The sequence below is a fragment of the Amphiprion ocellaris genome, chromosome 23 (genome assembly GCF_022539595.1).
Source record: "Amphiprion ocellaris isolate individual 3 ecotype Okinawa chromosome 23, ASM2253959v1, whole genome shotgun sequence".
Classification (NCBI taxonomy): Eukaryota; Metazoa; Chordata; class Actinopteri; family Pomacentridae; genus Amphiprion; species Amphiprion ocellaris.
This window is the reverse complement of record NC_072788.1, coordinates 20,395,568-20,411,532: the sequence shown is the minus strand read 5'-3', so window position 1 is coordinate 20,411,532 and position 15,965 is coordinate 20,395,568. Positions and strand designations below refer to the sequence as shown.

The 15,965-nt window shown below is 38.0% G+C and overlaps 1 long non-coding RNA gene across 1 annotated transcript; it reads left to right on the top strand.

Annotated features, from left to right (window-relative positions):
• Positions 1 to 721: 721 nt before the first annotated feature.
• LOC129348098 (uncharacterized) lies at positions 722 to 6,348 on the top strand. Its single transcript, XR_008600522.1, has 3 exons — positions 722 to 851; positions 4,171 to 4,541; positions 5,607 to 6,348. It is a non-coding gene; the product is annotated as an uncharacterized LOC129348098 (long non-coding RNA).
• The last annotated feature ends 9,617 nt before the right edge of the window (positions 6,349 to 15,965 follow it).

The following is a 15,965-nucleotide window of genomic DNA, read 5'->3' as shown; positions in this document are numbered from 1 at the left end:
AACCAAGAACGACCAACAAGTGTGCAACGCAATTACAAACCTGGTGGAATACCATCCATGCATCATTTGCTCTTTTCATTTTCAAATGAGAAATAAAAGCAAAATGTTTTTTTTATTTGGAAATCAGAAAGACACATATCCCACAAAACATGACGTGAGATCGTATCCACCAACCTGGAACCGGACCTGATGCTGTGGTCAGCTTCGCTTAGGCATGTTTACATCGTTGAGCTCACAGTGTCCTGGGAGAGCTCAGCAGAGGAGGCCTACGAGCACAAGAAGCTGAGGTATATGGAGCTTGCAGCAGATGCAAAACAGTGATGTTGGAAGGTGAAGGTCCCACCAGTTGAAGTAAGCTGCAGAGGGTTTGTAGCCACCTCGACATCCAGGCTACTTTTAATATGGTAAATACTACTTTTAAATTTTATATACAAGCAAATACCGTTCAGCTCAAAAATAATGCAATCACTGTAAAGTGATACAAATTTGAATAATTTGACATTTGGGTGTACTCTATTCTGTCGTGCTGTACTTTATAAATGTCTGATACTCCTACAGTAATATTAACTCCGCCGAGTTCACTGTGGTTTACTTTTTGAGGTGTAGTGCAGAAGGAAGACAATAGGAAAAACCTCTTAAAGGTTTGTCCTATTATTATTATTATCTTAGGCATTAAGTAATGACTGAGTAGATTTCATATTATTATTTATTGTAACTGTCAGTATGATCCTGGCCAAAATCGAACCAACGCCCAGCCAATCACGTGGCGCTCCTCCGGTCATGTGACGCAGCCGGTTCACCTCACAAGACCGGGGTCAACCACGGCTACCAGCATGAACGACGGCGCTTCAGTGAGTGTATTAATCCTTTTTGTCCTGTATGTGGTTTGTTTTTGTGAGAGTCAGTAAGCTGTAATGCATGCCGTTAGCTGCGCTAGCACAGCGTTAGCCGCGCTAATACAGCGCTAGCACAGCGTTAGCCGCGCTAATACAGCGCTAGCACAGCGTTAGCCGCGCTAATACAGCGCTAGCCACGCTAATACAGCGTTAGCCGCACTAGCCGCGCTAATACAGCGCTAGCCACGCTAATACAGCGCTAGCCGCGCTAGCACAGTAATAAGGTCATACAGACAGCACGTTCTGCAGCTGGGTAGTTGAGTAACAATTTTATAAACGCACAAATGGGTGGAAGTGTGATTTATGCGCCCGAAAATGCAGTTAAGTCACAGAGCAGTGTAAAGAAACTGGTCACCCAGCAAACTGAATTAGTCCAGGTAACACTTTGTTTATTATGTGTGTTTTCTGCTCAAGTTCAAGTCCTGGTTTGATTCATTTTAAATTACTCCTGATCTTGAAAGGTTTTAAACTGTGCAAAGTAGTTACAACTGTGAGCGAATAGCTTGAAATGAACTGCCCTAGACTGCTCTGTTCATAGCTGACCACAGCATGCTATATCAAGAGTTATTGTGCAATGATAGTGATAAATGCAGCCCATTTTTTCAACTGTTGCCTGTTTAGTATGTGTACCCTAGATTGTTTTTGAACATTTGTTGTAGCCATTTATTTAATCAATTTTAATCCACTCCATAGCAACACCGTCTGAACTGACCAGTCTGGTGAAACTCTCTTCGCTGAAGTAGTGAATGGCAGATACCTGACAGCCACCACCTGCTATGAGACCTTACATTCCCAGGACATTACAAGGACCACACATCATTTAAGACTGACATCCTGGCCTGTATTTGCACTTGCCAGTTAAGATATGTTAGGTGTTGTTCTCTAGTTAGTTTTACTTGACTGACAAAACTAAGTGCACTGTTGGATTCCCTCCCCTACCTGTTCTCCCAACTCACCTGACAGGTTATCTGGCTCAAGTATGCGTGTTTCTGCCATACATTTAAAGTATCTGAAGTTAAGAATATTTCTGGTGAACAATACATGCAATCACGGCATTAATGCAGGAGTAAAAAATGAACTGGACTGTACTGACTTTATTTTCTCACTGGTGAATGGGATGAAAATCCGTTGCAATATTACAAAACAGCAGCCTATAAATATATATGTTTTTATATATATATATATATATATATATATATATATATATATATATATATATATATATATATATACATATATATATATACATATACATATATATATATATATATATATATATATATATATATATATATACATATATATATATATATATATATATATATATATATATATATATATATAGTAGGCCAAATACTGTCAGAGCAAAAAATATTTTTAAATTGACTGTCACTGTCAACCTACTTCATCAGGCATTTTTTTGCACATTGAAATTTGAGGTTGTTTGAATTACACTATCTCAGAACAATGATGAAGAATCTATAATACTGAACAAGTAGATCAATAATCTCAGATTATGGGTGAGTTGAAATATGAAAAAAATGAAGTGGTCTATGAAAAGTCCAATCTTTGAAACCTGACATGTTGTTTTGTGTAATTTCTTTGTAAATTAGCCCTGCATCCAATCATTACCATAACATTGGCATAATGGAACCATGACCGCATATATCGTTCTGGAGATAGTGGCATTTCTCCAATGGCAAATTTTCATGCTTTGACAGATACAGTGGTGGAAAAAAGTTTTCAGGCACCTTTAAAATTTTCCACAATCTCAAATATTATCGTGAAATATTTGTTGGAAAGTCTTTTGTGTTTCAAAAGGTGTGACTGCATTAGACAGAAACAAATGATGCTTTTTTTGTTAATTGTTTACATGAATAACAAAACTAAATTCTACCAAAAGGACCCAATACTCAAAATTTCTTATTTTTAAGGAACCAATGAATTTCAAGTTTTTATTGACTTTTTTAGGATTTGTTTTGTATTATGGCTGTGACTGAACTAATAGAAATTGCATTTGAAGACCTCAGAGGGATTCTTAATGCAATATTTCACAAATGTATGAGGTGTCCAAAAACTTTTTTCCACCGCTGTATTTAATAGCAATCTGATATGCTTATGTTAGCAAGACAAATAAATGAAAATTTCAAGCTTTTATCTTGAATTATTCTTGAGATATTATATATATATTATATATAGCCTCAAATTTCAATGTGAGAAAAAAAAATGCTGAAACTAGGTCTACGGTCCACTTAAAAAAATCTAAAAGTATTTGACATACTCAGCTAATATTTCACAGATACCATTATCTATAAATGGGACAGACATATTAAGTTCCAGTAAGTTGTAAAGGTGCTCTGGGGATGTACCATTCTTTGTCGCCCAGCTGCTCCTCTCTCTGAGTGCACAGTTGCAATGTACTTATTCCTGTTTTCTTTTTCTGAGCTGATAAGATGGTGTAGCTGTGTCAGTGCATTTAAAATAGCTGGGCAAACTTCTACTTGGTTAGATAAATCATTTAAAAACACAAGTTCTTGTGTGCAAGTGAACTCTAAGAAGTCCAGATCCAGAGGCATGCGTCCCAGAACATGATCCAAACGAGAACGAAGTCTCACATAAAGATGATTTAAAAGTAGTTCCTAGAACAGAGAAAAACAAAGTTATACAATGCAAACCACCAATGGGATAAATGACTTAACCTGACTGAAAGACTAGACTGCCTCATTAGACATTTCTTTTAGAACAAATTAAGAGGAGGGTACACATACTAAACAGGAAACAGTTGAAAAATGGGCTGCATTTATCTATCATTGCACAATAACTCTTGATATAGCATTCTTTGAAAGAATGGTCGGCTATGAACAGAGCAGTCTAGGGCAGTTCATTTCAAGCTATTCACTCACAGTTGGAACTACTTTGACTGCACAGTTTAAAACCTTTCAAGATCAGGAGTAATTTAAAATGAATCAAACCAGGACATTAACTTGAGCAGAAAACACACATAATAAACAAAGTGTTACCTAGACTAATTCAGTTTGCTAGGTGACCAGTTTCTTTACACTGTTCTGTAGGGTTGCCACCCGTCCCTTAAAATACGGAAACGTCCTTTATTTGACAATTAATTGTTGTGTCCCGTATTGAATCAATACGGGACGCAAGTTGTTCCGTATTTTCATAAATGTCTCATACACGTCTGTCACACACTCATCAAAATTGCATAATGAATAAAATAAAACACAGGAAATATTAAGGGCAGCCAATTTCATCTTCGTAGGACCTTTGTAGCGAGGACCCGATGCCAGGTCCAGTGGACAGACTTCAGACGTCTCTGTGTGTCCCGTCCTGTCCGGTCCTGTCTCTGGTTGCCTGGTTACAGACGCTGCTGCACCCGCATGTTTAAAAATGTCTACACCTGAAACTCCACCACATCTAAAGAAGCAAAAACGTTTGCAAATGTACAGACTGGAGTGGGAAGAGTGGAACCTCTGGCAATGGATACAAGGCAAACTGTGTTTTCTGTTGCTCATGGACTGGCTGAAGTAAGGCAGCATCAGGAAACAAACATGGAGGAAATATGAGAACAGAGATGACCCAACCAGCAGGTTACAGTTTATCATCATCTAATCATCTCCTGAAGTCGATATGGTAAGTGGACATCATGATGAGATCAGCTAGATTTCCTACAGTGAATTTACCAGAGGATGCTTATAATAATGCTGATGTGGCCGTAGACTCTACACTATTTTAGTGACTCAGTAAATGCCTAAGTTGGTTATTATTTTTTTTTTAATGCTTTTTAGTTTTTAATAAACATTTATTTAATAGCCTATATGTAATCAAACATGGCCTTTGCCTAAAAAGAATATTTCATTGCACAAGTAAAAGTATAGTAATTTTTAAAACTGTTCAATTTATTATATGTTGCTAAAAAACCAAAAAACACAAACAAAAAACACATCATAGTAATATGTCAATTAAAAAAGCCTATAGTATAGCATGTCGCCCAACAAACGTCATAGTATAGCATGTCGCTCTAAAATTGTCATAGTTTAGCATGTTGCTCTTAAAACGTCATAGTATAGCATGTCACTCAAAAAATGTCACAGTGTAGCCTTTGGTCTAAAAACGTCATACAATAGCATGTCGCTCAGAAAACGTCATAGTATAGCATGTCGTTCTAAAAACGTCAGAGTATAGTCTTTGGTCCAACAAACGTCATAGTATAGCATGTCGCTCCATAAACGTCATAGTATAGCATGTCGTCCAACAAATGTCATATTATAGCCTTTGGTCTAAAAACATCATAGTATAGCATGTCGCTCTAAAAACGTCATAGAAAAGCCTTTAGTCCACAAAACGTTATGTCCCGGCTGTCTGAAGTAGGTGAGGAGCAACACAAAAACAGTCCAAACGCTGGTTTCCAGAGGGTTAGACGAGTATTTATTTGAAAAACTAAGTTTACAACAACACAACATGTGAGGGGCTTAAAAACAAATGGGTGTTAGTAAAATAAAAATAAATAAACAGAACTAAAAGTGAACTTCATGTTGACATTGATGGGCATTCCAACCAGGAACAAAGTAAAAGATAATCAATACAAAAAAAAAAACTCTTCCTGTTCACCTCTTAAAACCCCAAAACACACTGCAGTAGCACCCTAAACTAAAACTATCAATGGGTTCCCTGTTTTCCTTTCTGAACAATTCAAAGGTCTCTCTCTATCTCCCCACACATCCACCAACCACTGGAACACATCTCCAAAGTTCTGCTGGGCCAGCTCAGCTTCCCCTCAGAAGAAGTGCTGCCACCTGCCAGATGAAGGAGCCTTTTGAGAGGCAGCTGGCATCATGATTGGACTGTACTTTGGTCTGTTCCAATCCAGCTTCAACTCCAGAGACGGCAGGCGGGACGAGTCAACGGAGGCCGGATGGACGAAGGCATGCAGCTGAGTACAATCCAGAAAACAACAGAGGAGGAGTGCATCGGCCCAGAGCCAGAATATACAGAGTAGCATCGTATGTCTCTTAGAAAACATCATAGTATAGCCTTTGGTATGAAAAAACACCATCATATACATCGTATATTGTACAAATAACAAAGGAAAGAGACATACGTTGTAGAATTGTAGTAATTGTGGACTGACTGATTTACTGATTATCAGTATTTAATTTTTTACTGATTTGCGGTAATAAATACATTTAAAAATGGCGCTGCTTTGGTTCTGAACCTTTATCTACCTGTGGTCGCTCTGTCTTCTGGAGTGATTTGATTGGTTATACATCATGAATAAAACTCCTTAAACTTAACATCTGCAAACAAAACAAAAACGTATCAACAAAGTTTTCTGTTAGAGTTTGTGTTCTTCTAAGTTTAACTCCCAAGATTTTAAATACTTTCATTTACTGCAAATGAATATCTACTCTAAATGTGTCACTAATAATCATTATCAGCCTTAAAAACCCACAAAACACCCCTCTATACTCGACCGTACTTAGTACAGTCCGGTTCCCCCTTCTATGAATCTGCTTGGAATCGTCCACTTCCTGTTTGTCAAAGTGGCCTTCTACCTGGACAGGTTTTGTTGGAGCTCATGCAACAAACATTTTGGGTAACTGCACTTTAATATGGATGGATGACACTGAATTAGAGTCTGTTTTAATGAGACTGAGTTAAGATGTGTAGCTCTGTCGTTAAATAGTAAATTATTTCTCAGAATTCACAGAGAAGTCTGAAATGTTTGCTAGGTTAGCGTCCCACATGTTCTTTGGCTCAGCTAAAGCTAACTTTCTCCAACTTCTGGATCTCTTGAGTTACTTGTTAAAATGTCTTGCTAGAGGTGCTGAAGCTCAGAAAGTCTGAAATGTTTGCTAGGTTAGCGTCCCACATGTTCTTTGGCTCAGCTAAAGCTAACTCTCTCCAACTTCTGGATCTCTTGAGTTGCTTGTTGTTAAAATATCTTGCTAGAGGTGCTGAAGCTCAGAAAGTCTGAGATGTTTGTTCAAAATAAGCTCATTCTCAAGTCTTATCTGAACTGTCCTCTTTTGTTTGAACTTTCCCTAAACTTAGGAGTTAATGACAGAGCAGCACATCCAGACTCAGTCTCATTTATGTAGAGATTAAACTTGTGTCATTCATTGATGTTAAAGTGCAGTTTTTCAAATGTTTGTTGCACATGCTCCCGACCAAACCAGTCCAGGTGGAAGATGATGTGAAGAGAAAGCTCCAGAGGATGAATATCACACATTTATCACACAAATGTCCTTTCATTAGACATTGTGATGCAAAAGGTGGATTTCCCTTTAATGATGTTCAAATCCTTGTTGAGTGTTTTGTTGATGTTGGTTTCTAAGTGTTTTCTGACACTCGGCCCCAAAGATTAAAACCTACGGCTCACAAGCTGCAACAATTCATACATTATCAACTATCTTTCTGACTAAACTAAGATAAAAAGTGAAAAACTGCCTGATTCCTGCATCATGAATGTAAATCTTTTTGGTTTTTATGACAGTAAACTGAATATATTTGGGTTTGACATTTTATAAACCAAAACAAGAAATGAATTACTGGAGAAAATCAACAGATTAATGGACAAAGAAAATGTGTTTTCTAACATATATGGCTGAATTACTCCAACATTACAAGATACATACAATTTAAATTCTATTTTGTTTATATAACGCCAATTACAGGTCAAATTGTCTCAAGACACTTTTTTAAAAATATTTTTTGTCATATTTAAAATATGACAAAGTAAAAAATTTAAACCTCTTGACTAATCCAATATATTTTTAGTTTTTTATAAACTAAAATAACTTTCTCCACTAAAACTAATAAACATGAGGTCAAATAGAAGGAACAGTTTTAAATACTGCAGTCTCACGACGACAAGAATAAAGTATCTCAACAAAAACTAAATCTGCTGGTGGATTCCATTAAAGTCCTAATAAATGATAATAAAGTGTGATACTAAAGATTTGTGGTGCTAAAAATGTCAAAGATACCAAGTTGAACATCTGGATGGAGGTTGATAAAAGTTGACCTCCCTTCATTTCTCTGGAGCAACTCCATGGATTTTATGGATGGTGGTTAAAGACCTGCTCTTCTCGGCGTCTTCCTTCTAGTCGCTGTAAAAAGTCAGTCCATCCTGGCCGACTTCAACACCTCTTCATGACAACTTGTTCTGCCTCCGACCTCGTGGAAACTCAAGAAACTCGGGAAAACCTGTCGAGACTCGAAGAACTCGTGGGGCGGGGGAAAGTGTGGTGGGCGGTGGAGGGAGGTGGGGTGGTAGAGGGGGGAGGCCGCCACCCACCTCCCCGCCTACTCTCCGCCCTGACTCCACCCAGACTCCGCCTTGGCTCCACCCATGGGTCACTTCAGAAACTACGATGCCAAAGGGACGATGAATTTATTTCTTTGTATCTGATCTGTAGCTCAGTGAGTTAAGGATTTGCCTATGGAGCTGCAGGTCGCTGGTTCAAGACCAGATACTTCTTAAATTTTCTCAAAATCCTAACAAAGACAAAGAAAGAAAAAGGCCAGTGGTGGGTCTTGAACCTGCGACCTTCCGCTTGGTAGTCCTCTTCTTATCCCCCTGAGCTACTCGCTCAGATACAAATTCTTCTCGTTTTTGCGCATTTATCATCTATTTTTTGTCGTTTTCGAGTTTTTTTTTTAACTCGAGTCTCGACTCGACCGTTTTTCTCGGGAGGTTGGGCTTCAGCCTTTGTGCTGGAGGGTGGAACCCTCAGTTCCAAGACTTTCCAAAGCCTCCACACCTCCCGAGTCCTCAGGACCTGAGCTTTCACACAGTCTGAGGGCTGAAATTTTCTAAGTCCCACAGTAGTTCTCTGTTAGATTGAACTTTCAGACAGTCCAAGGACTGATATCTTCTAAGGTCCTCAGTAGTTCTCTGTTAGTTTGAGCTTTTCAACAGTCTGAGGGCTGAAATCTTGAAAGTTCTTGAGTAGTTCTCTGTTAGTTTGAACCTTTAGACAGTCTGAGGACTGAAGTTTTAAAAGTTTCTCAGTACTTCTCTGTTAGTTTGAACTTTCTGGTTAACAGAAGCCTTAAAACTTGTGACCATGAGTCTTGATTTCACATTTAGACCATCCATCTGAGTTCTTCTCAGACCTTCACCTGTGAGTTTTTTAGAAATCATCAACAAACTTTGATTCTCTTCACTGAACAGTAAAGTTTGTGGAGATCAGAAGGTAACATTAGTTTGATCGATGCCTTCAACTACTAGTAGACTTTATCTGGAAAGCAGTTTTCTGAAATGACTTCTTAGTAAATCTGTCCACAATCAAACCAAGAACATAGAAAGAGGAAATGTTTGAAGAAACAACTTGATGTTTTCATTTCTGACTAGAAAACGCTTCAAGACCTTGATCTGTTTTTGCTCTTTTTGATTGTTTTATTGTCTCTTCTGTTTAATTTGATCTAAAGTCTAACTGGTGACTTTTCGAATGTTTTGTCTTTAATGTTTAGAAAAGAATAAAAGGTGATAAAAGAGCAAAACTAATGTCTGATCTGATTTCCAAATGTTTTGTCTTTTTAATGTTTGTTAATTTTTCAAATATTTTATCGGCTTGTTTGAAAAATTTCCTTTTCTTTCCCAATGTTTAATTTTTTGATTAAATCTTTGTGAAGGTTTTTCTTTTTAAATGTTTTACCACCTTTTAATGTTTTTCTTTTTTAATACTTCATTGTATTTTCTGTTAATTCCTATTTAAAGTTTTATTGTCTTTAAGATAAAATTTTCTAATTAAACATTTAATATTTTAATTAAATGTTTTGACTTTTAAAGGTTTAATAATCTAATTAAATGTTTTATATTTTTCTAAATGTGTAATATTCTTGTTTAATTGTATTTTTTAAACATTTAACTATCTAAAATATTTCATCTTTAATGTTTAATATTTTTGTTTAAAATTTTTTTGGTTTAATTTCATAATTACATGCTTTGTATCTTCTGTTTAATTACCTAATTATTTTGTCTAATATAATTGTATTTAATGTTTAATTTTCTTTTTAAAAGTTTTATTATATTAAATGTTTTTTCCTTTGATTTAATTGCTTTTTTACTGTAGTTTATTTCTTTAATCTTTTTTTTCTGTCAAGATTTTAACCCCAACCTTAAAAATGAAACAAACCCTTAAATCACAATGAAAATACTTCTGTTGTCACAATCATGAGTTAGTCAATTATTCAGTTTATCAATTCAACTTTATTTGTTTAGCACCTTTCACACAGATTACAAAACTAAACAAGCAAAGAGAAAAAACTATGCTAAAACTATGATTAAAACTCAAAAAAAAAAAAGATTTAACATGGTAATAAAATATGTTGTGTCCAGGGGATGGAGGGAGTTTATTGAAGTCTTCTTGGGCTCACAGGGGAAATTATTTAAAATATAAACTTGATATTCAGTCTAAGGAAACTGCAGAGCGACAGAAGAACCAACAATATCTCCTGTTTTCTCCTTTAATGAGTCGATTCTTGTGCTTTTAGACCAAAGAACTACAGACTCTTCACAACCTGCTCAAACTCTTGGTACAGGACCTCACCACATGGGTCAAGAAGGTTTCCATCTCATTTCTGCTCTGAAGCTCACCTTCTCCTACTCAAACTGCTGACAAATGTTTCTGCTGCTCTAAAGTCTGGTCTCCAGAACTTCCTAAAAACTCTCAAAGTCTCTTCTGCTGCAGGTTGCTTTGTAGAATTGTTACAGAAAACCTCACTAAACCACATGGAGGGGCCTCAAGATAGTCGTCCAAATGAAACCATACAAAAACCAAACTAGCACAACCCAAACGCTAAAGTCTCCTGCAACCTACCAGAGAATCTCTGAGAACAGAGAATCAGGACAGGAACTCTTACCTTCTGGACAACCAACGCTGGTTCTCAAACAAGAATACAGAATGTGTCTGACCAAAAACCTCTGAAGACTCACTACAGCCAAGATAAAGACACAACTCAGCTGTACCAAATCCACTAATCACTGCACACATTAGCACCATGTGCTAACTGTGGCTAAAGAACCACCTTTACCAAGACAACTATCCAGTACAAAGCCCTAAAACACACCAAGAAACACATTAAAGACGATTTTACTGCTGGAAGCTGCAAGCCAACACCTAAAGAACAAACTAAAGTAACAGAGCCAAACCCGGTTCACTGGTGAAGAGAAGCAGAGGAAATGTTTGTCTGCAGCTAAATAAAGCAGGAAGACACTGAGCTGCTCAGGTGTTCCTGATAACACCAAGCAGCCACCTGGACAGCCAATAGGAACACAGCTTCCTGGAAGTCCAGAGGGTTGGGTTAGTGAAGGAAATTTAGTTTAAAGTTGAGGCAGAAAGTTAACAAAGAAAGTTGAAAACCACCTTCTGATACCTGAAATCTGAGTTTTCACACAAAGAACACCTGAACATGTCAAACTGGTTCCATAGTAGAACCATCATTGTAAAAACGTCATAGTATGGTGTGTTGCTCAAAAAACATTACGACTCGGCTGTCTAGGGTCGCCGAGCAGCAACACAAAAACAGGTGGTATATTCCACCCAACATCCTTGAACATAAAAAAGTTCGTTCAAAGGAATATTCCACCCAAAATCCTTCAATGTAGACCAAAAAATCTTGGTGTAAAGGAGTATTCCACCTTAAATGTAGAGCTAAAGGATGGTTTGGAGTAATATTCTACTCTAAAATCTTCCAATGAAGACCTAAAAGGTTTATCTGATGGTATATTCTACCCAACATCTTGGAACATTTACCTAAAAGGCTGGTTTAATGGTATATTCCCAGAAGAACCCTTGAACATTGGGCTTAATGGTATATTCCACCCAAAATACTTGTACATATACCAAGAAGTCAGTGTAAAGGAAATGTAGATCTAAAAGGATTGTTTAAAGGAATATTTCAATGATTATTTTCATTATTTAATAATCTGTTATCAGTCAGAACCCTGGCAAACTTATTTTCATCAGTTTTTTTAGTGGAAGTCACAAATAAAGGAGCTCTTGGTTTTTCCCAGCGTTACTGAGTCCAAAGCTGCTGTTTCAACACAGACACATTCACATGCATCCACAAACCTCTCAGCACTCAAACACCCACAGACAGGAGGCCAGCTGGACCGAGGCTCGGCGGCGTCCTCAGACCCACAAGTCGGGAAGTCACTGAACTTGTTGGTCCGGTTTGAAGGCCTCCGTGTGGTCCAGTAGAAGTCCACGTAGTTGGTGTTGGCTTTGAACCGCAGCGACTGGCCGCCATCAGGTGGACCGGCTCGTCCTCGTAGGGCTCCTCCTGTAGCCTTGAGGGGACCACAGGAACATTCAGTAGCTGTTGGAGTTCTTCCTGTCAGGCTCGTGGTAGAACGGCTCTGAAGAATCTTGTACTTGTTTTATCTGGAACAATCTAACAGCCTGAACTGTTAACAGCGGTGTAAAGAAGCAAACACACAGGCATAGATTAGGACTCAAACTAGATTTATTTTAGAAAACAAATCAGCTTAGAGGCATTTGTTCACACGTGGCTGAATAGGAGGCCGTCCAATGAGATTGGAGGTCTTCACTCTGTAGGTTGTTTGTTTGGTGAGACTCTTGGACCTCCATCAGCTGACATGGATGTTTGATGGTCTTCCTCTCTAGTGCCAGATGATTCATCCATGAATTCAGCAGCTACAGACTGAAATGAAGCTCATGCTGCCGTTATTGAATTCCTGTTCCAGATCAAATGTTCAGAGCTCACCTTGAATGCAGCCGTCTGCTGTCTGATAGTTTTTCTCATTGTAGTCTTCAATAAAGTCTTTTTCCTCATGTCAGGATGTGGTGAGACTCTTTCTCAGTCGCTGCAGACGTCCCTCATTGTGCATCTCCAGAGAAGAAACAGAAAAACTGATCACTGCTTCAGCATCACAAACGCTCTCCAGCATTGAGAGTGTTTTAGGAATTCATTCATTGTGTTGTGAACTTTGAAGGAGCAGAAACTTTACAGCTGCCAAAGATATGAGCTCCAATTCTGGATGTTTTAGGAAATGAAGTTCATCAAATGAACACTTGATTATTGCTGATAATGCTCATTAAATTACTGAAGAAATCCAACATAAAAACCTGTAAACTCTCAGGCAGTTTTTGTTAAAGTTTGTCTATAATTCTATCATCATGTTCTGGAACCAGGACTCTGCAGAAGTTCCTTCAATCAGATACTTGTGTGTTTCTATTTAAGGCCTCAGGTTTGAACGTACAGCAGAGGATTAGAAAGGAGTGATTTTAATGTTTAAATCAGTCCAGTAAATGTTTGGAGTAAAAATGATTAAAATTTTGATTTAGATAGATTTGTGTCAAAGAATATTGTAGAGTCTCACTTAACTATATCCAAATGAGTTCAGTGTATTTACATTTTATAGAATATTTGATTTCTTAATCTTAATACTGTAGGGTCTGACCCTAAATATTATAATAATGACGTAAATCTAAATAATAAATAATATTGCAGTGCAGAGTCATAAACTTTAATCAGTTAAACTTACATAATAAATATCACTGTACAATCTTAACCTGAACATTCATATTATTGAGGTAAATTTACATAAATCATGATATTCTAGTCTTAACTGGAATATGTCTAACATGAATCTTTTTGTATTGTGCTGATAAACAACAATAACCTGACTTTCAGATAATATTTATTCAGTGTATTGGGTAGTACAGAAGTATTAGTACAGAATATTATTTCTTGTTTTATGTGTGGTAATTGGCAGTAAAGAAGTGGAAATTGATAGGGTTGTAATAGTGCTGTTCTTGCACAATATTTGTCACTTAATTGCCCTTAGGATGCTGTCGTTGAGCTACCAGTTTTGCAGAACAGGCAGATGTTGCAGCTAATGATGTTGTAATTCACATAAACAAGGAAACAAGTCCATCATAATTTGAATGTTAACAGTCCAAAATGAAAAGGTCATATACAGCTTTCCTATTGGGTTAAAGAGCCAAAAAAAAACCCATGAAAAAAAACGTAAAAGCGAGAGGTCGGTAGCAGCTTTAATTTTTTCTTACAACCCCCCCCCAAAATATCTGTTGTACCCCCCTGTGCCCCCCGCCCCCCCACTAAAATTAATCTGGATCCGCCCCTGTCTGACATGAAAGCTGGGATCGTTCTGCAGTTACTGTCCTCAACGAGCAGCAGGTGGCGCTGTGAGCTCCTCCCCTTCCCAAAGCACAGGCGGTCAGTCTCGTGACCTGTAGCATCCCACTGTCTAATTAGAGGAGACCCACATCACTCCATGTCCAGACGGCAGATGAATCAAAGTCGCTGCAGATCCTGTCCTGCTTACAGAGCGGGATGGAAATGAAAATGTTTCTTCACTGTCACACTAAAATAAATCACTGCATTTAGCCTCTAGTTCAGAAACATATTTTGGGTATTTTAAACTCACTTTTTGTCTCTCCCACAATGTTGATTACAATTACATGCAAACGGGAAATTATGCAAATTAGGCGATGACATCATTTAGCGACTTCTAGTGACTTTTAGGACAGCCAATAGCTACTTTCCTTACTGAGCAGTTGGCAACACTGGTCAAAACATAAACGATGCCTCTTTCCCATCGTTGTAAGGTAGACAATGTGCTACAAGCCCAGTTTTATCAACAGTAGCTGTCTTTCAAGCTGCACGAATAACATTGATGTCTATGGAGTGAACAGGGACGGTGTGCAAATTGCAAAACTGCTGCAACAGCAAAGAGAGACACAAATATTCAATAGCTTCTCTCTGATACACTGTAGTGTCACCAGAATCACTGCAGCCTTCAACTGGCTCCTGTTGACACCAATGTTATTTCTGCAGCTTGAAAGACAGCTACTGTTGATAAAACTAGGCTTGTAGCACATTGTCTACCTTACAACGATGGAAAAGAGGCATCGTTTATAATGAGTTATTGATGGTGGAATTCTGAATCTGTGAATGTCTTTCCGATTTTACTGAACTGTGGCCCCAAGGAGCCGTGGTGGGCGTCCTTTATTTTCATTTCTGAAAGGTGGCAACCCTACTGCTCTGTGACTTAACTGCATTTTCGGGCGCATAAATCACACTTCCACCCATTTGTGCGTTTATAAAATTGTTACTCAACTACCCAGCTGCAGAACGTGCTGTCTGTGTGACCTTATTACTGTGCTAGCGCTGTATTAGCGCGGCTAGCGCTGTATTAGCGTGGCTAACGCTGTGCTAGCGTTGTATTAGCGCGGCTAGCACTGTATTGCGCGGCTAGCGCGGCTAACGCTGTATTAGCGCGGCTAGCGCTGTATTAGCGCGGCTAACGCTGTGCTAGCGCAGCTAACGGCATGCATTACAGCTTACTGACTCTCACAAAAACAAACCACATACAGGACAAAAAGGATTAATACACTCACTGAAGCGCCGTCGTTCATGCTGATAGCCGTGGTTGACCCCGGTCTTGTGAGGTGAACCGTCTGCGTCACATGACCGGAGGAGCGCCACGTGATTGGCTGGGCGTTGGTTCGATTTTGGCCAGGATTGATTGTTTACGCCTGAGTCCCTCGGATGTGAACAGCGAATTTTTTGACAGCGCATTTTTTAACATTGAATTTTTTGATGGCGAATTTTGAACATTGAATTTTTTGATGGTGAATTTTGAACACATCGAATTTTTTTGATGGCGAATTGTGAAGACGTTGAATTTTTTTGATGGCGAATTTTGAAGACATTGAATTTTTAACTGGTTTTCAGAATTTTGATGAGCTAAATTCAGGCATAAAAAATTCATATACGTAATTTTGATGCAAAAAAAATTAAAAGTAAGAAATTCAGCAGCTTTTAAAATTCAGAATCTGATGAGTCTGATTTGCTTCCATATGGGTCCTGCTAACTTGGAGTCACAAATGTAAAGATTCAAGAAATCCAACCTCTGAATAAAGAACATGCATTTGGCCAATCAATAGCACATTCCAATGAAATGTTAGCAATTGAAATCCTATCGAACACTTGTCTGGGCAAAATTATCCAAGTGAGCAGTTGAGCTAGCTGATTAGGAACCTACTATACCACCTCCAT